Source organism: Equus caballus, chromosome 28 (assembly GCF_041296265.1).
Source record: "Equus caballus isolate H_3958 breed thoroughbred chromosome 28, TB-T2T, whole genome shotgun sequence".
Taxonomy (NCBI): Eukaryota; Metazoa; Chordata; class Mammalia; order Perissodactyla; family Equidae; genus Equus; species Equus caballus.
The window spans coordinates 21,487,111-21,511,247 of NC_091711.1; the positions used below are offsets into that span (position 1 = coordinate 21,487,111).

Consider the following 24,137-nt stretch of genomic DNA (forward strand, 5'->3'; position numbering starts at 1 on the left):
AGTGGAAAAAATGTATTGATTTTGGAATCAGATGAAAGTTCAAATTCTATGTCTTCCCTGAGACCATAGGCAGGTGACCTAACTTCTCTGAGCTCTATGTTGGGGGAAACTAAACCTTGAAACATTCTTACTAATGACAAGGCATGCTCAAAGCTTCCATCACTGTCCCTTTGTACATCAGGTGTTCAACAAATGTTAATTCCTTTTCTTTTCCAACTTTTCTCAGAAACAGTACTCGCCTCCTCAGTATCGACTTATTTGTATATTGTTATCTAAGTTTTCTGATTCCCCTTCAGGTTATACCCACTACTCTTAGGATAAAGTTCAAACTCTTTAGCATGGCCCTCCTTAGGTCTCTTGTGCCCTGCTGTAGCCCTCATTCAGTGGCCAGTTACTTCCTTTTGGCCCAATCTTCTCATTAAATCTGGCTAACTCATTCCTCAAAATGTACCTTAGCTGTCACTTATATATGTGCCTGTTCTGACCACCAAGTTTGACTTCTGTGTTCCAGTGGCACCTGTCACCTCCTCTCTGATAGCTCTGACTGCATTGTGTTGGATTTTTCTGTATCTCCCATTAGACTGTAAGCTTCAGGCACTCACCGTAGTGACTAGCACATACTGAGTGATCAGTGAATAAGTGTTTAATGGAGAGATGAAGGACTACGTGTGAACAAGGGATCCCTTAATTTGAAAATAGTTAAAAATGAAGAATTTTTGACAATACCTAGGGTGTATCTGGATCGATCATTAAAGTTTTACTTTTTGTTTGGTAAAGAAAGTTGATAGTTTATGTGTATTGTAGGTAGGAATACAGACTCTGGACCTTGATTACCTGGGTTTAAATCCTGGCTGTGCCACTGACTGCGGTGTGATCTTGGGTTAGTTACTCAATCTGTCTGTGGCTCAGATTTCTCACTTGTAAAGTTCGGACAATATGATTCTTATTTTACGGTTGTTACAAAAATTAAATGAGTTTTTGCATGTAATGAGCTTATAATAATAAAGTTTTGCATTGTAATGAGTTTGTGTCATGGTTTTTGTATTTGTGTCTAATGCGTGTTTTAAAATAATAGACACAATGCATTGTGTAGCTGCAGTTTTCTGAAAAAGTCAGTCTTTTAAGGAATGGTTTTTCAGATCCCCAATAAATTTTTTCTTTAAATTTCAAAATAAAAAAACAATTTCTAAAAGATTGACTTTGACACAATGCATCATGTCTATCATGTTAAAACGTTCATTAGACGCAAATACCAAAACCATGAAACAAGCTCATTACAAGTGTTATAAGCTCATTACATGCAAAAATTCATTTAATTTTTATAACAACCCCTGAAATAGGAATTATACCAGCACATAGCACACTGTAAAGATTAAAGATTAAAAAACGATAAAAGCAATCTTACAATTAGGTGCGAAGGACCAGGTGTGGACTCAGAATAGGGCAGGGTGCCCACGATGAGAGGCATAGTAAGATTGAAAGCATCTTATTATCCTTCAGAAGCTGACAAAACTGAAGAATTAATGTCTCTATAAAAAGGAATATCACGGGAACTTCTCCTCCTTCTCTCCCTCCTGTGTAGAGTGGGTGAGTTTAGTGACAGACTGTTTTGGAAGGAGCTAGAAATATCAGTTTAAAAAATGCTTGGCAACCACTTCAGAATGATTATCTGACTTTGGCAGAAAGGGAGAATACTGAGGTATTCCTCTTACCCAAATTTAGAAATGTCACAGAGATATAATGAATCATCCCTCAGAGGCTTTAAAAACATTTTTCCCATTAAAGAGTTGCCTATTGCCTACCACGCTGGCAATTCTGAACTTCAGGATGACCCACCAACCCCACGGAAGCTACCGCCTTTTGAGAATGATGGGATCTGCTTCAGTCTAATTCTTTTGCCACACGTGGGTGGACTCTTCTACCCTATGGATTAGTCTAAGTCAATCAAGTTAACCTCATCCCTCTTATCAGCCATGAGCTCAGACATGGCCAGTGCAAAACAAGGAAAGGGATTTTGAAGAAAGAACTCAGTCTTTCTCCCCTACTGTCTCTGAACAACAAGCATATTGCTCTGATTGCAGCTGGCAGCCATTCCCAGAAAGGGCTACCAGTCCTAGGATGAACCAATGCTATGACTGGCAGCTTGGAGAGATGCGAGGACGTGAGTCCCTGATGACCTCATTGAGCCCCTGCAACCTGCCCTAACTCTGTACTTCCTCTTTTGCCTTACACTAAATTTCCTTATCGTTAAGCTAGTTTAATTTGGGTTTCTGTTATTTGCAGCCAAAAAAACATTCTAACCAAATGCACTCATGACAATTTCTCCACTCTGTCTCCTAAGCAATTATTTGTGTTGGTGTGGATGGCCCTATTAGGTTGCACATAACTTGAGGGCTGTTGCCATATCCCATCCATTTTTTATTTCTTTCAAAAAACACTTAACATAATGTCCTACAAATAGTCACAATTTCACTACTTGTTTCTATATAACAAAGCATACACACTGACAGCCTTTGGCCCCATTTAACAGCATTGAAGCCCCATTAAAGAACAGAGTTTGCTTTTTTGATGCATAATCATAAAATCCAATGCTTGGAAGAAGTGAATAAATGACTGGTGTTTCAGTATCTTTTTATGTTGCTCGTGCAATAGTTGGATATAAAAAATCTTATTACAAATTAAACTATTTAATTATGTTTTCATAAGATGCAACCACGTACACTCCCCCTGGTTTTCCCTCTATCAGGACTAATTTCAGGCAGTCTGTTTACAGAGTGAAGATGAATTTTATTGGTGACAAATGCACTTCTGCATTAACAAATTAACTGTGCTCTCAAAGGAGAAAAAACAAACTCGAAGAAAATTGGGTTGTCTGTTCTTGAAATCTAAAAAAGGACTTCTTTCCTCAGGGGACAGTCCATATTTTCATAATCACATAGAAAGGAAAACATGTGCCTCTTGGGTATAACATTAAAATAAATTAATTTTGCTGCCTTATTTATGATGGCTAATGGCAAACTGGGAGTGTTTATTTCTAGATTCCTCTTCTCATAAAACCAGGTTTTTCTATGACCTCCGTCTCACTAAAGATGAATAGCTGTGTCAACTTATAGGGGATGAAGAATGTGATCTCTGTTCCTCTATTTTCGGCTTATTATTAATAGATGAGTGGTCATAGGGACTAACAGGACCCTAAAGCCTCAGAATCTTGGCTTCATGTCACTGGAATATCATCTTCTGCTTTTCTCTCTGCTGTTCTTGTGATGTAAAAAGTCTTGTATTGGAAACATGCTGCCTTGTTATCAGACCCTAAAGACAGCTTCTATCATTCTCCTCTGTCTAGCCCAACTTGTGGTTAGTTTTTACCCCTGCCTTCTCCTAACATACACCAGGTTTTCCTTCATCTGGTCTTCCATGATCAGCCTCTGTCTGCATACTCATTCTCCCGAAATACTAGAAAATTCACTCAGTCATGTATATTTCTTTGGCATTCTCCATATCTGGTGTGGAGAGGCGCCGATCTATCACAGATATGGGTTAACTATATACAGTAGCTTACAGTAAGATGAGATCCCCGTTATTTTTTACTGCAGGGTGTTATAATTTTAAATACTTGACTTTCATGATGTTCAAAGTATTGAAGAGATACGAATGACCTCTGCAATTAACATAGGAGTCACTGACAGATTCTGAAAAATAGCAGTCTTCCCTGGAATTTCACCAGCTGAAAATCTTATCTTAAAGAGAAATGTTGTAGTCATTGATGGAGACCCTAATATTTCCTCACAAAAGAAAGAAGCTCTTATAAATAGTTGTGATGTGATCACAAGTAGATTTGCACAAGTCTGGGAATATTTTGAGGGTCCATAAATGTGGTTGTTACTTTTGTGCTCTCTGATTTTTTCATAAAGTTGTTAACAGTGATGCCATTTAGCTAAGAAGTAATACTATCCAAGCGTGTTTTATAAATCGCTACATGCCCACTCACTTAGGATAGATAATTCTTCCTAATAGGTTGGTTGCAGAATACAGGTTTTTTGTTTTTTTTTTAAGTTTGCTTGTGTTTTTTAGTCTACTTAATTGCATTGGACTTATTTGAGGAATAATCCTTATTTGCAAGACAGAGCTAAACCTGAGCAAACCAGAATAATCACCCTTACCAGAGAGACTAGGAACAAAATATTAAACTGAGCTTCCTTTTGGAAATGAAACTCCCTAATTTCTTGTCAGTTAGAGACTGGTTGAGCTGCAGCCCAAATGATGGATTCTTTTGCCTTGTCCTACCATGGGGCAGAGGTAAGTGGCCAAATATGGGAAATGAGAATCACAGGGAAGAAATTGAAATCTGCAGGGACCCCTAAGCAAGTGGAGGGAGATGCGTCATCTAATCTGAAAGAATTCTTCACATTACAAGGACGAAGTATTCTTTAGTGAAAATGCTAACGTTTTTTGGAGCCATTTTTCTGAACTTCAGGTTAAATTTTAAATCAAGATTAAGAGGAAGTTGTCTTTTCACAGTTTATTTCTGCCCCCTAACCTGTTCCTGTTAGTTTTAAACACGATTAACCATTTGACATGACTACCCAAATGATAGACTGTTTGTATTAAACACATATTACAATTTATTTTCCCGTATATAATTAGGAATAATCATTGCTGCCAGAATGTAAAATGACACGTCAACGATAAGTAGAGATAATAGCAGCTGCATGCAAGAAAAGGCGTAGCAAACACCTGACGCTTATAATTATCTCTCTCTCCCCACCCCTTGTATTTATGTCATGATGCATCTTAGCGCCTTAGGTAGTCATTAAAACCATATACATCTTCTACTAGGACTTACTGCAAATACATAGGGATCCCACGGGTGCATGGATTTTCAATATTGCAAAAGGTTAATAATTTGGAATGCATTTTACCGAAACAAGATTTTTTGGGGGGAAGCTTGAATTATGCATCATCCTTATATTTTTTTGTGCATTCAACAGGGTACCCACTCTGTGCTGAATACAGTGCTAGTCACTTTGGAGGAAACACAAAGCAAAGAAGCACCACCTCCCCTCAAGAGACTTCCAATCTCCCCAAGTGGTGCAGACAAGACAAAACAGATGAAGCAAGAAGAAATTATATCATATCCATCAAATTTTGCTCAAGTTGTAGAGTCTGGAGAGCATAAATGTAAGAATTTGGAGAGAAGAGATCAGGAGAGATGTGTAGAGGAAGTAACTTGAGCTTAATTTTTATGGTTAAGGTTATTTGTATAGGTTTCGATAGAGTTAGGTGTCAGAGATGTTTCCCATGACAGGTGTTTCATGATTTAGTCTTAATTAGATTATTTTTCTATCATCTGAGCTATATTGCATTCTCTCCTTTAGCCAGTTTTATCTAACATATATAAATAATCGCATTTAGCTTGAGAGAGAGATTCAAAAGAAATGAAGTATGCTCCCCAAACTGATCTAGCTGAGCAACAGAATACAGATTTGTCAAGCTACTAGATAACAAATACAGGGTAAAGGTCTTCGCTTTTGTCTCTATTTTAACTCCATGGGTAGGTGGACCATATAGCTCTAACCTTCCTAACATTTTCTATGCTCATAACTCAGAAAGTCCTCACAGTAGACCAAACAGGTTTTGGGCAATCCAAAACTTTTACTGTATTCGATTTAGGGAAAAGTTTGGCAGGTAAGTTTGTCAGAGTTTTGCTTTCAAAACTTTCAAGCCATAGATTGACTCACTTAAAATGTTCTGCAGGCTATATTTTAATTCATGTAAAGACAGAAATTTTTGCAAAGGTCTATGAATATTATCTTTTATATTTGATATTAAACATTATTTCATGCTTGTTGGCTGATTATTTACTTCTCTCTACAAGACTCAAATTGAGCACTTAAGTCAATGACTTTATTGAGTTATTTATGAAAAATAACTTAATCCAGTCCTGCCTACACTATAGCTAAAGGCAAGGTTTAATTTTAGTGACTTAACATGCTTTATGACTGATTGTTCTGACTTGTGTAAGGATAATAAATTCCCCAAAGAGACATGGTAATTAGAAAACAGTGATCCTGGTTTTTTCTTTAAGCTATCTGTGATCTTTGAGGCCTTTTTGGCACTGTTCTTTGTGAGAGCAGTTGCCTCCAAGGTCCCTGTTCACTCGGATATCACACAGTAGTGAGGCCTCAAAAGGGTAGACTCCACAGTTCAGGGTGGACAAAATTATCTCTGTGAGAGCAGCAGATACTGGCATATACTCTTTTCTAACTTGGTGGAGCTATAATACATGTCTTCTTGTGATTCTGCAAGGGAGCAATCTGAAAGGAGGACTCAGAACATAAACCCTAGGAGAGGTCCATCACCGGATCATTTTTATGCCTTGGCACAAAAGTTTTCATGGTTCCCATGACTTCATAACCACAGTTATGTCGTCCAGATGTACCATGAGAATCAAACAAAAAATACGGATTTTATTTTAGGCTCCTGTGTAATCACATCACTTAGACTTACTGCGTAGCTTGGTGTCACCACTCACTCATATAAATACTCTTACAGGAAATAAAATATTGAGCTAATTAATTAAATTATTATTGATTCAAGTCAACAAGTAACATAATATTACTGCCAGGATATTAAGTATTACGAGCAACATGCAGATGAAAAAAGAAAATCCTAACCTCAAAAAGGATTTAAAATCGAGTAGGAGGTATTAGGACAAGTACTTACCCAACGCCAATCAAAAAGAGGAGAGCTATTTGGTTTGAAGGTGTGATAAGGTCCATGAAGAAGGTAAAACTCTAGAAGAGAGAGAAAAAATAGAGAGAAAGAATGAAAGAGTGAGAGAGATAGATCACTTCTGAGTTGAAAACATCAGAAAAGGCTTCACAAAGAAGGTAGAACCAGAAATGGAATAGAAAGGGTAAGCAAAGCAAACGATGTGATCTTCTGATTTTGCAATCAACTTTTAATTTTCTTTCTTTATTTTTTTTGTCTATAAAGCTCCATTCCTAGGAATGGTTTCATTTAAAAAAGAATCTTAGAGGCTGATAAATTATCGATTGTTCTATGTAGTAATAGCATCCACTATTTTGCAGATCACTAAGTATAGAAACGTGATACAGATTTTAATACTGTGAATATTCAGCTACACTTGACACTGATCACACTCTAAGAGAGAGATGAAGGGAAGTCTGTGTATATTGCCCATTTGGCTTTTATAATTACAACTTCTTATATTGGTTATTGTCATTGAATCCTTCCATGCTGGAGTTGGGCTGATATTGATGCCCTTTCCGTAGAATGATAGCATTACAAGTCTTGGAAAGATCTTATAAGTCATCTTGTACACCCCTTTCCCTTATATTGTAGATGTCCAAACCAAAACCCAGAGAGAGGCAAGGGTCTTATCTTCAGCAGGAGAACTCATGTTAACTCAATTTTGTAGAGCTCAGTTTCCTAGAACTCATTCTACTGGGCATAAGATAAGACACCTTCTTCACATGGTTTAATTTAACTGGGTGTCTCAGTTATGCAAACGTATAGTATCTGCAGTAATTGTAGTAATTTTGTAGCTTTCTATTTTGACTTATTTTGTTTTTCATAAAACCACTGGGAATCAATAAATACATTTCTCAAACAACAGTGTCAATGACATTGTGACATTGGTCTTTATTTCCTGTTAATGGATTTAGAGATATATAGTTTTGCATAACGCAGTTAAGATTAAATTCATCTTGAGAAATTTCAGAAAAGCCTAGTGTAGACATAAAAAATATGTTTCAAATTTCTGAGAAGTCTTTCTATTTGAAGACATATACACACAGAGCTTATCGTTACTTTCCTTGTTTATTTAGGTCTATATATTTACTACAATGATGCAAGTTAAATAGAATAAATTATAGGAGTAATCTCATTTTATGATTTTACTCCCTATTTTAAGGTATACTTATTCTCGTTTAGTGTTTTACCTAAATGTGTGGCCACATGTATAACTTGTCTCACATTGCACTTTGACTCAAACTATCTGTCAATAAATTTACTTGAATCCTGAATCTGTTGGGAAAAAAAATGATTGTAGATAGCATTATAGGTTACTGAGTTTAGACCAATTCAACTTTTGAGGCTGCTTTATGATATATTGTATAAACAGAAAAAAGAAGTAGAAGGTCACTTTCTTGTAAAAAATAAGTAATGCCTTCCTTCATAAAAACTTTTTTTTTTATTGCAGTTATCTTAACTTCATTAAAAAACTCACAGGCAGAATTACAGGGCACTGAGTTTAACCGGGGAAGACATTGGAGTAACCTTTGTGCCTTGTAAAGACACATTGATTGGAGCCAACTCTACCCTTTGACTCAATAATCAAAATCTTGGTATTTGATCAGAAGTAAGTAATCCGACAAAGAAAACATATGTGTATGCAAAGTTATTTCTTATGTCTTCATGTATAAGTGTGCATAATTAGAAGAAATAAAGTTAATATCCAACAATATGGAATTAGTTTAGTAATTTACAGCATGTCCCCTTAGCCACATAGGATGTGAAGCTGAGTGACTCCAAAATTTTTTCTCCAGTGTTTCTATTATAATATTTCAACAAGAAATGTGACAAAGTGTAAAAATAATCTGAAAAATATACATGCCAGTTTTGAACAGAATTATTAGTTTTGATATTCCACATTACATCAGACTCCAAATGCATAAACTGCTTTGTTTTACTTAAAAATCAAAATAAACAAAAGTTTTGATTTCAAAACTAAACAAAATAAAGAAATTTAAGCACTATCTTTTCAAAGAAATGTCCAAATATCACCATTAAAATAACGGTATTATATAAAGTTGTAAACCATATCACAAACCTAGGTTACAGCATTTCTATCATGTTGCAAAAATGCCTTTTTCATTTCCAGTAATTCCTCATTGCATGTCAAGGCTCCCTACTCATTGAAATAGTGGCATTCGCTGCTTCGGAAGGAGGGCAGACGCAACTACTGGGGACAAAGTTGTCCTCATTTGGCTCCAAATTTCATCTCCTTTTTGAAGTCTACAGCAGACGCAATACTCTAAAAGCCACAATATTTTTATGAGCCACTTGGGAAAGAAAGAGATTTCATTGAAATTCAAAAATTTGACTTGGTAAATCAAGAGCAAAGCCTGGCAAAGGGAAATGCTGAGTTTATACCCGGAATCAGAGACTACGGAGGACTCACACTGCCTTAGGGTCAGCTTTCCTTCCTGCAGGGAAATCAAAGAACTTTGAATCTTTGTCAGGCTTAATTAAAGGAAGAGCTGAGGAGGATTTTCAAAGGAGAACTTGAGTGTGGATGCTGGAGAGGGTCCTGCTCCTTGTCCGCCTGCAATTAAAGTCTGGAGTGGGAAACTAGGACCCCTAGATGGGCTAAAGTTTCTGAAAGAAGAAGGGACTGATGATGTCTTGCTTCCTGTCTGGAATTCTGGAAGGAGACACTTCCCGGGCTCTATATGTGTGTGGGACTGCCTTGGTAAATGGAAGTGGTGGTGCGATGCTTCAGAGAGCGGTCTGACTCACCCCCTTCCCCCACCTTACCCTCAAATGCCTTCCTCCCTGGATGCATCAAGGAAATCTGAAACATTGTCTGTGCCTGAGAGAATATGAAATGGAGTGGAGAACTGTGAGCCCTCTTTCTACCTGGCGTCAGCAGGGTGCTGAGAGGGTGGACCCTATAGTGGAGGCTCAGTCGAGGGACTCTCAGAGAATGAACAGTTCCAGCAAGTGCTGAGGAGACAGCGAGACAGTGGAGCTCCCTGAGCAGAGCTTGACAGACACTTGACCTGGAGACAGAGGCCCATGACTGTCAGGAAACACTAGATCTGGATGTGGCAGAAACAGGCTAACACCCAAGACAGGAAGATGAGGTATGCAGACTAGGACAGAGGAGGTCTCTCAGACCAGAAGCCCCTGCCTTTAAACCAGGATGTTGCACGAGCCCTGAGAACGTTCATCGCTCCTAGGAGAGACAAGAAGAACTGGGGGTGGCGGGGGTTAGAGAGAGGAACAATTGCTAAGAGACTCAATTGAAAATGAAGAATCTCTTTGAGCTGTAGTATAAGACCAAAAACAAACAAACAAATAGAAGGAAAGAAAGGAAGAAAGAAAGAAAGAAAGAAAATAGAAGAATATGTTTCCCATAATGAGCAGAAAAGTGGGCTTAAGGCCCAGGTTATTTTTAACTGTAAGAAATAAAGAAGTTTCTGTTTCTGCACAGCTGTGTTTTTGTGCCTCAAGAAATAAAGTTGTGGTTAAAGTTGGGGGGTGGGGGTGCGTGTGTATACTTATCCAAGTCTCAAAGTTAGGGATTCCCTGGCCTCAGGAAACACACTGCAGCTTAGGCTGGATGGACCAGTGGTAAGGATGCAGGGGGAGGAGATTCAGAGGCCTGGAGAAAGAGAGAGCTCGGCAGGATGGATATGACATGGCTGGTAATCTCAGATTCACTTTTTACCCAGACAAGGTTGCAGCTCTGGAAACCAGGGAACTGCTGACAATTTGTATAATCTGAAGTAAATCAGGCTCCATTTGATGTAGGGGAGAAACTAACCTGTTTAAATAAACTGGGGCCAGGATGTAGGAATTCAGGAGATTAAAAATATTACAAACGATGGTACTTAATGTATATTGCCTTATGGGTTATTTTTATGTTCATTTCCTACAAAAGTCAGGAACACAATTCATCAGCCTCTGGACATATGTACAGAAGGAAATGTTGCAGCTGATTAAGAGTAAAAGAAACATGGTTTCAAGGGTGCTCTGCATTGGATGGGGATACTAGAGCGAGAAGTATGGGATACAACACAGTATTGCAAAAACAGCGGAAAATTTGGAGTTGAATGCATCTGAGTTTAAATCCTGGGACTTCTGTTTGCTTGCTTCGTGTGACATTGAGTGGGTCAGTTTCCTCATCTGCACATTGGAGACAATCACACTTACATTGCTGGGTTTTTGGAAGTGTTAGGATGATGTGCGTAAAGCATGTAACTCCTTCTCGGGCACCTTCTGGTGGGTGCTTGGTAAATGGTAGGGATCAGCAGAAAGAGATATATTCATTTTGGAGGGGACTGTTTTTCTATTGTATTTTTGTTTCCTTTGTTTTCACCCATTGTATAGGTTTCTGTGACTGCTGTAAGAAATGATCACAAATTTGGTAGCTTAAAAAAATCGAATTTATTCTCTCACAGTTCTGGAGGCCAGAAGTCTGAAACCAAGATGTCGGCCCCCCCTTCAGAGGCTCTAGGGGTGGAATCTATTCCTAAATTCTTCCAGTGTCAAGCAGCTGTCAGCATTCCTCGGCTTGTGGCCACATCTCTCTCTGCTCCATCTTCACATCACCTTCTCCGGTATGCATCTGTGTTTAATTTTCATCTGCCTCTCTCTTATAGGGGTCCACGTGGTTGCATTTAGGGCTAACCCAGGATAAACCCCTCCTCTCAAGATCCTAATTTAATCACATCCATTGCCATGCAAGGTGATATTAACAGGTCCCAGGGATCAGGAAGTGAATATATATTTGAGGAACTATTTTTTCCGCCAACCATACCTGTCTAAATTTGGTGCTGTTGTCAGAATGCTTGTGTTCCCTCAAAATTCATACGTTGAAATCCTAATGCCTATAGCGATAGTATTAGGAGATAGGGACTTTGAGAAGTGCTTAAGTCATGAATGTGGAGCGGTCATAAATGGGATTAGTCTTCTTGCAAAAGAGACCCCACAGAGATCCCTTGCCCCTTGCCCCGTGTGGGGAGACAACGAGAAGTCTGCGACCCGGAAGACCTGCAGAACTGTGAGACACAAATTTCTGTTGTTTGTAAGCCACCGAGTCTGAGATATTTTATTACAGCAGCGTGAATGGACTAAGACATCTTGTAAGAAACTTTTATAAAAACTAAAGCCTAACAAGTAAGATTTCAGAAACAATTTTGACTTTGCTTTGAAGTGGTCTGAGGAAAGAGTGTGTATGGGAACAGGAGATCCGGTTGCCAGACTTAGGGAAAAGAAAACCCAAAAGATGAGCACCTGAAGTAAAGCATCAGCATTTGGAAAAGCGAGAAGGGGATTTGGAATAAAGATGGTATCTTTAAAAAATGCAGTATTACTTACTTTCCAAATTTTTCCAACACATTTAACTCTAAAGCGAATCCCTAGAAATCAAATCCTATTTTGCTACTGATTTCTACTATGTAATTGGAACTACACATCTGTGGAAAATCTCTGTCATCTGAACTGAAACTTTTTTCGAAAAGGTTTACAGCCTCGCCTATTCCCTTAGCGTTGTATCCGTTTAGATGCTAGCGTTCCAAACGCCGCAGTCTTCTCTTACTCTACGCATCTACAATTTCCCCTGAATTGTAGGAGTATCCTCTTGACAGGGGAGTCACTGAACTGTGTATTTGCAGCTTCTTTGATTATCATCTACAGCTAATATTTAAATAAGACCTTTGGACTTAAGTGACTTATAAAACATATTTTCCTTCTGTTTATCATTCTGTTTGTATTTCTAAATTTAAAGTGAAGGATGTATACACAACTAGTAAAATGATGCTTTATTTTGTGTGTAGTGAGATTTTTGCCTCCAAGGAAATAATTTTACACATATTCTTAAATTAGAAACTTACTCCTTTTTGGTCTTGGTATCAGCAATACTTGTGCTTTTCTGTATCGCTTAGTTCTTTAAATCTCATGGACACTATGGATTGTGTAAAGGATCAGATTTCCTTTTATGTCGATCATTTAAGTTTATTGCCTGCTTAAAAGAGTGTAATGAAAATTTGGCGTATATTTTCACAATAATTTTTCTTTGGCTGCATTTTATATCACTACTTTGTGTGTGTCTGTTGTGAGTTAAATTGTGTTACCCCAAAAGATATGTTAAAGTCTTAACCTTTGATGCCTGTGACTTTATTTGGAAATAGGGTCTTTGAAGTGTAATCAAGTTAAGATGAAGTCATGCTGGATTAGAGTGAGCCCTAATCCAATGACTAGAGTCCTTATGAAAAGAGGGAAATTTGGATGTAGAAACATACATCCAAAGAGAACTCTATGTGAGAATGGAGGCAGAGATTGAAGCGATGTGTCTGTAAATTGCAAGGAATGGCAAGGATTGCTGACAACCACCAGAAACTGGGCAGGGGCAAAGAAGGATCCACCCACAGAGCCTTCAATGAGACCCGGCTCTGCTGACACTTTGGTTTTGGATTTCTAGACTCTAGTACTGTGTGACAATCAATTTCTATTGTTTTAAGTCTTCCAGTGTGTGGCAATTTGTTATAGTATCCCTAAAAAACTAATACAGATTTTGGTACCAGGAAGCTGGATGCTACTGCAACAAATCCCAAAAAATGTGGAAGTGGCTTTGGAATTCAATAATGAGTAGAGGCTAGAGGATTTTGAGGTTCATGATAGAAAATGCCTAGATTGACTTGAAGAGATGAGTGGTAGAAATATAGACCTTAAAGGAGATTCTGTTGAGTATTCAGAAGGAAGTGAAGGGGGCAATAGAGAAAGCTTTTATCACCTTAGAGAATGTATACGTTGTCATGAACAGAGTGTTGCTAGAGCTGAATGTTAAAGGTTCTGATAAGACTTTAGAAAGAAATTATGAACATGTTCTTGGAAACTGGAAGAAAGGTGATCCTTTTCATGAAGTGGTAGAAACGTGACTCAATTATGCTCTGTTGTTGGGTGGCAAGCAGAATCTATAACTGATGAACCTGGATATTTAGCTGTGGAGACTTCCAAACAAAGCGTGGAGGGCGTGGCTTGGTTTCTCCTTGCTGCTTATAGTAAAATTCAAAAGGAAAGACATAAATTGAGGAAGAAGCTGTTAAGCAAGAAGGAATTGAAAATTGATGATTAGAAAGATTCTCAGCTTATCCAGATAGTGTGTTCTTGAAACAGAACAAAGAGTAGGGCTAGACAAATTTTCCATGAAGAGATCAGGTGTGTAACTCATGGATATAATCAACCATCTCAGCAGAAGCCAGGAATAGAGATGCAGTTATCTGGGAAGGCTCTATGAGAATCCTCATGACGTCTGCTGAAGACTGAGAGGGTTTTTGAGAATTTTATACCAGCTTAAACCCTGCCAAGCTGGACTGAAAGGGACAAAGATGGAACAAAATGAAGAATGACTCTGAAGCCAGAAGCCTGGATGCAGAGGCCACAGAGAGTGGGACAGCCATCCTTGAGGGCCCAAAGGACAGAACTCAGAGCCACAGAGGATCATTCCTAGGATTTTAAAACCTAGTGGAATTTGCCCTGCTGTGTTGTGAACTTGTTTTGGACCTTTATTCCTCCCAGTTTTTCACTTTTAGAAAGAGAATGTCTATTCTGTGTCTGTTCTATCATTGTGTTTTGGAAGCAGATAATTGTTTTCTTGTTTCATGGGTCTGCGGGCAGAGGAAGATTTTGTCTCAGGATAGACCATACCCAGAGTCTCACCCATACCTGATTTAGATGACGAGATTTGGAACCTTTTTGAATAGGTGGCATTTAGATGAGATTTTTGGATTTAGAGGTAATGTGAGAATGGACTAATTAAGACCTTTGTGGATGTTGAGATAGGCTGAAAATATTTTGAACACAGGAAAGACATAAATTTTGGGAGGTCAGAGGCAGACTGTACTAGATTGAATAGTGTCCCTCAAAAATTCATGTCTATTGGTAACCTGTTAACTTAATTTGGCAATAGGGCCTTTGCAGATGTAATCAAGTTAAAGTAAGCTCATTCTGGATTAAGATGGGCCCTAAATCCAACATGACTGGTGTCCTTATAAGAAGAGGAGAGGACAGAGAGACATAAAGACACAGAGGAAGGACCACCATTGAAGATAGAGGTGGAGATTGCAGTGATGCATCTACAAGCCAAGGAATGCCAAAGATTGTAGTCAACTGCCGGAAGGTGGGAAGAGTCAAAGAAGGATTATTTCCTAAAGTCTTCAGAGGGATCATGACTCTAGGATACTTTGATTTCACACTTTTAACTTCTTATATCTATGAGAGGATAAATTTCTGTTGTTTAAGCCACATAGTGTGTGGTAACTTGTTATTGTAGTTTTAGGAAATTAATCCAATGTCTCTAAATTTGAGTGTGTGCCTGTGTGTAACATGTATGTGTATGTGTGACTGTGCACATGAGAGAATTTATCACCAATTTCAAATTTCTGCCATCTCATATAACTTTTTTTTTTTAAAGATTTTTTTATTTTTTCCTTTTTCTCCCCAAAGCCCCCCGGTACATAGTTGTATATTCTTTGTTGTGGGTCCTTCTAGTTGTGACATGTGGGAAGCTGCCTCACCGTGGTTTGATGAGCAGTGTCATGTCCGCGCCCAGGATTCGAACCAACGAAACACTGGGCCGCCTGCAGCGGAGCGCGCGAACTTAACCGCTCGGCCACGGGGCCAGCCCCCATCTCATTTAACTTTTGTTTAAAAAAGTGAAATTATTAGATAAATAAATAAATATTCGACTCATATACTAAGATGATATCTCCTTGTTCAAGGTAGTTTTTGGAATCTATCCTCTTTGGATAAAAATGTAATTCATTATATTGCTTCTAAGACAATGACCCAGGATAGATTTTCTTAACCTATGCATTCTCCTGACTCTGTCAATGGTAAACCTGATGACATTTTGCAGGAAGCTGCCTCAAAATTCTCAGCAAGACTTAACATGATTAGGGAGCAAATGACTTCTGGGCTTGAAAGACCAGAGATTCCCTTTGTGTGGGTGTCTTATTAAGATGAAATGCATCTGGGGTTTGCTAAGAGATGGGTCAAGCCAGCACACATCCAAGTTTGTCCCTCCATGGCATCTGCCCTATTTAATGTGGTCACATAAAGCCTCTGGGTGAGACAGCAAGCAGATGCACTGGAGACATTTCCTAAGACAGAAACAGATGAGTGGCAAAGGCATTTTCCCTTCTCATTTCCATTTTATGCATTTCAGGGTTTGGCAGGGGTGAGCTCTGCTTTCATGTAGATGATAATGCAATGCTGTAAAGGAATCAAATCAAGCAAGATTCTCTCTTAGCTGTAGACTGGCTTCCTGTTATTTTCTTGAATGTTTTCTTTTACTTTTGAAAACAGACAACAGCAAACCTTTAAAGCAGGGAGACAGATTTTAAGCTTGCTCTCCTTATTCAGATCAATTTGGAACCAGGTCCCGCCTCCCATCTCTTCTAATTTTGATGTACATTCTCCATTGGCCACTGGCCAGAGCAGAATTCAGGAAATGATAAATACTCATTTATTCCCAGACACAGCAGTTTGTGCTGAGATGGGAGACTACATTTACAGTCATTAAGCCTATTGCATGTTTTGTGTGCTTATTAATATCAGCCAGGGTTAATGTTGGTGTCAACTGCACTAGGGATGGTTAACTTTTGCTAGCCTTGGAAACAAGCTTTTTGTTCTTAGTGGCTTTCCTGCTCAATGGTCCACACTTGCTTTCTTCAACCTTCAGCAATGGTTTACAACCTGAGTGTCAAATTAAGTTGAACTAATCTGGTTTAACACCAACTGGTCATGGCCAGATATCACATAGCTGAGAAACATTTTATAGCTGATATGACAGATATCAGAGAAACCCAGCAATACTTAGAAGAAAACCTTTAGAAGAGGAAAACAGCTTGTTTATTCTAGTGCTCAAGGAGAAAAGTGTCTCTGATTTTTAAAATTCTGAGTGTCTCTTGGCAAATAGGTCAATTAAGCAGCGCAGTGTTCTTTTTCTCCTTTTTTTGAAAAATGTAATGACCACTCAATGTTTTTCTTACCCTGTCACTGGACAATTGGGTTGATCATCAAGTTGAAGTTGGTGGAAGAAAGGCAAACATGAGAGTTCTCAATATCTTGCTATGTTTTGGTGCATCTGGCACTCTGAACTAGCCTCAATCAGATATCACATAGCTGAGAAACATCTTACATTCTTGTATTTGATGTACACTGAAAGCATCCGAAGCAATGAGTTAGCATAAATACAGCACGCCTTGGCAAAAGCATGGCCACGATTGATATGGTGTCCCCCACGGACACCTGCCCCTGAAATCAGGCCCACGACTCTTCAAAGGACAGCCCCTCCCCCACAAATATGTCCCTTTATTTATTCAGTTTTAAAATAAAGATCGATGAAAGAAAAAAGAAAGCACAATTACTTTGGTTTGGGCAAATACACAGCTATGCTATTAAGTTGAAATTACATAGGTAAAAGGCACACTGACTAAATTATCATTTAATGGTTTATAATAAAAAGAGATGCTTGTTTATTTTCAAAATAGAATCTAGAAAAGGGAATGCAAGGTATGTGAATGTGACATGAAAGCATAGACAGATATTTTGCTGGATTAAGCGAGACGAAGCACTGGAAAAATTAGATGATTCCAAGCAATGTATAAATATACAACTTATACATGAAAACCAGCCCTCATACCTGGAAACATAAAATGTCTTTAATCTAGCAAATTTATGTTTACTACAAAGAAGATTAGGTCTTGTTTCTCCTTATATTGGTTCCCTTTTGAAAATTATAGAGATCGTTTATTTATTCTTTCGTGTTCTTTAAGCTCAGTGACACTATTAACCAAAGGGGGTATTCATCTAAACCAGAAGAACAAAAGGGACCAAACCTTTAGGCAGAAATGATGGAAACAGAGGAAAGGGAGACACTTCATGGACAAATTATTGTGAACTGTAAATTACACTTTTTTTTCCTTTTAGACAGATGCTTATTACAGTATTTCCAAATGGTACCAGAGGATTGCTAAGATGCAATGTAGTCCTAAAAATAATTCAGCATGTTGATTCTATGGTACATTTCATGCTATCAGACATCTGATACAAAGCATGGTGTTCAAAAGTGGAAACAATTCATAAAATATTGCATGTTTTTAAGGTAGAATATTTTAGTGGGTAAGTGCAGCAGCTTTGGAGTCAGCTTGAGTTTGGAGACAACTTGAGTTTGGAGACAACTTGAGTTTGAAACACGCTGCTATTCAATAGCTGTGATCTGGAGTATTTACTTAAGCATACAAATTTTTAGTTTCATCACCTATAAAATTAGGATAATAGTAAACCTATCACATGAAATTGTTGGGGAGACTAAATGGAAGAATGCATGTAAAGCCTAAAACAATCTCTAGCACATTCTAATGGCTCAATGAATGCTAGCTAGTATTTGTGTTGTTGTGTCTACTTAAACACTAATTTTCAAATGAGCCACACAGAGCTTGAACACCATTTGGGAACTGAGCCACGATGCAGATGAAATCATCAAGGATTTGTTCGTGTTGTTTGCTTGGAATGGGAAAATGACGTCTAACATTAGCCTGTCCATTACGTGAGCTAGATACTATCTGTGTTGACCCTTGGCACATTTGATACCTCTTTCTTTACTGGAGCTGGAAATCTGAGAGTTATACATTTCCCAGTCTCCTTTGTCAGCAGGATTCTGAATTTGTATTAAGGTCCATCAATGAGATACATTTTGTAAGATTTGGAAGGCAGAAGAAAGGCAGAGGTGTGTTGACGTGGCTCATACAAACTCAAAGATACCAATTGTGCACATCTCTTCCCAGCTCCGCATTCAGTAGCTTTAAATCAGCCATGGAAGGAGTATTTACACCACAGAAGTTGGCAAATACTACAAATCAGCACTTTATTCCTCTCCAGTGAGCCAACTGTTAGATATTTCTAGCACACCACTGGGTAGAAACCATGTTATTAATTTACTAGTATTGGCAGACAGAGAACTGGGCATTGATAGAAGTGAGGTTTTGCAGTGATCTCTGGATGTCCTTCTGCTTATCATCACCTGTCTCAGTGTTGTAGACGTCTGTGACTACTGGGGGCAGTTAAGTGGAATTCCTCATCTGGGTTACAGTAGCAGTTTTCTGATTGTTTGAATCCAGTGGTAAACCTGAGCTAGTGGTAGCCTTTTCTGGCCTTTCCCCTTCCAACAGTTTTGTAAGCACCAAATTCTTGTTAAATTTATTCTTGCCTAAAATACCTAGAATACTTTCTCTTTTCCAGATGAAACTCCGATAATGACATAAATATGGAAGATAGGTTCAGTTACCTTGAAGGAATCATGCCTACTTAAAAATTAATAAAGGTTTTGAGAACATCAGTGATAACAAACTTTGAGTATATCTATGAGGATGCCATCACTGAATTTACCTGAGTGTGAAGACAGGCTCAATGGAACAAGGGAAACAAGCAAACTTAGAAAAAGTACTTGTAGGGAATTTAAACTCGAAGACTTTGGCATTTACAGGTTTTAGAAAATTTTAAATCAAAGAATAGAAAAACCTCTGAGGACTTTGAGTGAGGAAGTTTTCTTTTTGCTTTTCTGAAGTCAAAAAGAATAAACCTAACTTTTTTGAATTTGAATAAAACTGACTTTTTCTGATTGCCTTTGAATCAACCTAACTTATTATAGAGCTAAACTTATGTATCAGTATATGATCCAGATTTGCATATTAAATGAATATTTAGTGAAAATCTATGTTGACTTTTGTGATTGTCTTTTAGGGGAATATAAAGATAAAAAGATATACTCCTTGCTCTTAAAGAAATTGTAAAAGAAATCCTCAAATATGATGAAAGCTAGGAAGTTATAAATTTCTTACCAAAGAATCAGGTGAAGAGTTATGCAAATGCTAATGTAAGAAGGAATTTCTTCCAAGTGAGTAATTTAATATTCCTTATTTAGTTTCAGGCTGAAGCATGAATCAATTTTAAAGTACTAAGTGGAAGTGAGCACTGAGGTTGTTGGATGGGATGATAGTGTGGTAGAAAAGCGTGGTAAAAATTGAGAAGAAGGAAAGTAAGTATTCATTCCATAATTATTTCTTAAGTGCATGCTACGTGCCAACCTTCCAAATAGAAATAGTGTCTTTGCAGATATAGTTAGTTAAGGATCTCGAGATGAAATCATCCTAGGTTTAAGATGTCCTTATAAGTAGGGAAAGAGACACAGAGAGACACAAAGAAGAAGGCCATGAGAAGATGGAGGCAGAGATTAGAGTAATGCTGCCACAAGGCAAGGAACACCAGGAACTACCGGAAACTGAAGGAGGCAAGAAAGGATTCTCTCTTAGAGACTTTGGAGGGAGCGTGGTGCTGCCAGCACCTTGATTTCGGTCTTCTGCCCTCTAGAATTGTGACAGAGGAAATTGTGACCTGGGCTAGGCTTATGGCAGTAGGCATATAGAGAAGTGGACTTTGATTTGAGATATGCACTGATAATAATAATAATAATAATAATAATAATCATACTATTTCCAGTAACACATAAAAATTGCTGAATACTTACTATGTGTTGGGTGTCATATTTGCACAATTTCATTTCATTCTCAATAGTCACTATTTATATCTCTATTTTCAAGAAAGGTGACACTGAAGCTCAGAAATCTTAAGCAGTTTGCTCAAGATCATGCAGCAATAAATTGCAGAGCCAGGACTGACACTGTTCTTTGAACTTCTGTGCTGAATATTTTATAATATACCACTGGTGACTAAGAAGTAAAGATAATGCTTAGCTGGATGGTGGTGTCATTTGACAGGATGAGGCACAAAGAGGAAGGAACAAGCTTGTGAGAGAAGATCATGCATTTGGTTCTAGATATGTTGATTTTGAGATGTCTCTGGGGCCTATATGTGGAATGCCTGGAAAGAGAGAGAGAGAAAGAGAGATAATGAGCGGGGTTGGGAATATAGACTTGGGAGTCAACAGTATGAAAATGTGAAGTAAAAACGATGGGATTCAAGGGGATGGTTTAGAGAAATGGGTAAAATGAATTACTCAGGATATGTTCCTGGGAATGTTGAGATTTAAGAGCTTGCCAAAGACAGAGGAGCCAAAAAAGGAACTAATAAGGAGCTGTTAGACAAATGAAGATTCTTGAGTATGTTTAAATGCTTATTGGAAGAAGACCGTAGGAGTGGGAGTGGTGACAATTTGGGAAAGAGGGAATACAATAGAACAAATGTTTTGGGAGTCCTGGAGGAGATGTCATCCAAAACATGAATGCAGGGATTAGGATTAAATAGGAAACACCACATTCATTTCAATAGGAAGTGCAAAGAAAGAAAAGACAGCAGATGAGTAAGTTTGGAGGTTTGATGGCAAGAAGTTTGATTACCTGTATTTTCTCTGGAACATAAGATGCAAGGTTGCCCAACAAATCAGAGATTTGAGAAGAGTCGAGTGTGTTTGGAACTGCTATTGTGCTGAGCATGAACTATAACTATACAAGTACAGCACTTATGGACCTCTGGAACTACGCAACAACCTCTGGGTGGCATCAATATGCCAAGTGAGGGAGATGCACTGAAATTAAAGTGGCAGCAATTTTCCCAGTTGGGTGATTTTCTCCAACCATACTCAGCAGATTGGGCATTGGATTCACCGTGACTGGTGCTTTCCTAGGTGAGTACTACAAAAGGACAAGGCAATGAAGAGAGAACTAAGAATGTTGGCAAGAGAGAGAGCAAAGTAAAAGCCAGAGCAACGGGGAAATGAATGGAGAAGTGAGTAAGAAGAATAGAAGTCCAGAATTTTGGGTTCTATCCCAAATCTACCATTAGCTAGTTGGATCATGTTGAGAACATCTCTTAAATTCTTTGGGCTTCAGCTTTCCTTTTCTGTGAAGTGAAGATTTGGACCAATCTCTAAGGTTTATTACAGCCTAGAAATTATGTGAGTCTGTGACGATTACAGGAAGTAGTAAAGCAGGAAAGAGGGGAGGGGAAAGGTCAAGGTGGTCTGTGAATTTACATAGAAGATATGAGACTTTCAACTGAATGCATTTATCCCAACAGAGATGTCTACATAAACCAAAATACATTGCTAAGCTTCAGAAAAACCCGGTATTTTAATCAGAATTCTACTAGAAAATACAGAAATCTTGGCAACTCTTTGGTTGTTTCCTATAGTAAGATAATTTTTATGTTCAGGAGTCTACATGAGATTTATGAGGACAGCAGAATATGGACATGTCCATCATAGTGGAAAGAGATTAAATAGAGGATGAAACTGAAACTGTGAAACCCCTCCCTTACTCAGCTACACCCACACAAGAAATGACACCACCTCACTTTAGGGGTGGATAGTGAATAATTTGGCAGAATGCTAGTAATCCCATATTGGCTGTGTAATTTATAATTCCTTTTTTAAAGCTGCTCATATCCTAATTTAAGCTGGTTAAAATGAATGAAAAGCCATTTGAGATTAAAAGCTGAAAGCTTTTAAAAGCTAACTTTGGAGACTTAGAGCACTTTTCTATGACCACCATCTACCATTGTGAAATTAAGTGAACTCTTATAAAAAATAGAGATAGGGACCAAAGCTAAGGTTTACAAGGAATTTCTTCACCTGCTTTTGTATGATTTTGTCTTAAGTTTTAACAGCATTTTGGAAAAGACCCTGAGCCCAGTCATCCTTCAGTTGGGATCTTTAGCACAAATAGCCCCATTGCAAGATCGATACACATGTTAATGGATCTGGTGGTACCTTTTGGTATAAAACATACTCCTATGTAACACAATGCAACAGAAATGACCTCAATACATTATGACTCACTCCAGGAAGACGCTATAAGGAAATAAAATGAAAAAGAAACAAAATTCAAGTGTGAAGTTAAAGAAAGATTTTTCTATGTGAAAGATAGATGACGGTATTATTAATAGTGAAGGGTAAAAGCTGAAACATTTGAATGTTCAGCTAAACATCCCTAAATTTCTCCTTTTAGTGTGGATAGAAATAACTACTCAAGGTATTTCCATAATCTCAGTTTCAACTTCAGCCAGGAATCAGGGAGGAAAAAAGCCCTTCTTGAGCAGTTTATAAATTAAAATAAAGATGACAAAAAGTCAGATTCAGATTAAATGGGAAAGGCTGGTGGTTCAGAGCAGTAGTTTCATCTCCCTAAGACAGAAATACATAGGCTACAGCCAGAAAACCCTAAGTATTTATTATATATATATATATATATATGGTGAGAAATAACTAGTGCTCAGACTTACTCAACACACGTTGATCCACGATCAATTAAACTTTAGCAATCCACACTCATTATTAATAAGTTCAAAACGGTCACGTTTTCTGATCACTGATAGCTGGAATCTAAAGGAAATGATGTATGCCACTTGTTATACAAGCTCTTCTTGACTATCTTCCAGGGCTTTGGTGAGCTAAGACAGAAAAATATAGCTCCAGTTCTGCTGAGTTGTTCCCAAGGACTATAATTATATTTTATAGTATTTAGCTCAACCAAATCATTTTTCATTTTAAGTATAATGTAGCAACAATACCTTGAGACCTTTGAATTTTTCCCCAAATATTACTGTTGTGTCACATATGTCCTAAAGCCTCACCTGTACCCCCCAAAAAGCCCAATAATATGCTCTTCCTGTAATGTAGCTCTGAGAAGGAGCTGTCTTGGTAGAATTTCCACCTTAGAAATTATATTTTTGTCTTTATGAAAGAAGGCAACATTTTGGACTAGAAAGACCATTGAGTCTTTAGTATACCTGGCTTCCAGTTTTGGCTTTATCTATTTTTCCTGCGTGACCTTGAGGGAACTCATAAAACTTCTCTGGACCTCATTGGCTTCTATGTGAAATGAAGGATGGATTTCCAGCCTCTGTAAGAAGCCAGTGTTAACATTCTATGATTCTGTGAACACACAGACAACTGAAAATGCAGATGTTACTTATCAGCATATACTGTCCTTTCCTATTAAATAGATCTATGAAAGTAGTAGAAGTTACAACTATTGGCTTCTGCTTTTAATTTTATTTTGTTATTTTTTAACAATATCTCTGACAGTTTTGGATGACTTAATTCAGGAAAGGGTAGAGAGAGAAAATAAAGAGAAAATAAATTAGTTTCAAATGGATGAATAGAAGAATGAAAGAGTCATTAAAAACAAAATTTAGACTTGGAGAAAAGCATTTGCATGATCTAGATAAAATATAAAATGTTAAAAAAAATTCTAAAGGAAGAAAAGATGTAGGGTACAAATTTGGTGAGAGAAGTACGATTAAAAATACCATCTAGGAAGCTGTTGTCTTTTACTTTGAGTAGAAGGTATGCATATATGCATGCATGT

At 37.8% G+C, this 24,137-nt stretch overlaps 1 long non-coding RNA gene across 2 annotated transcripts in view; it reads right to left on the reverse strand.

The window, feature by feature from the left end:
* The window catches only part of LOC111771087 (uncharacterized), a 70,505-nt gene that overhangs the window by 16,006 nt on the left and 30,362 nt on the right, over positions 1-24,137 (reverse strand). Inside the window, exon 3 of one of the 2 annotated variants that reach the window (XR_011433485.1) lies at positions 6,724-6,794. The exons of the other annotated variant lie outside the window; for it this stretch is intronic. This is a non-coding gene — a long non-coding RNA (uncharacterized lncRNA). The remainder of the gene's footprint in view (positions 1-6,723; positions 6,795-24,137) is intronic. 2 annotated transcript variants of the gene reach the window in all.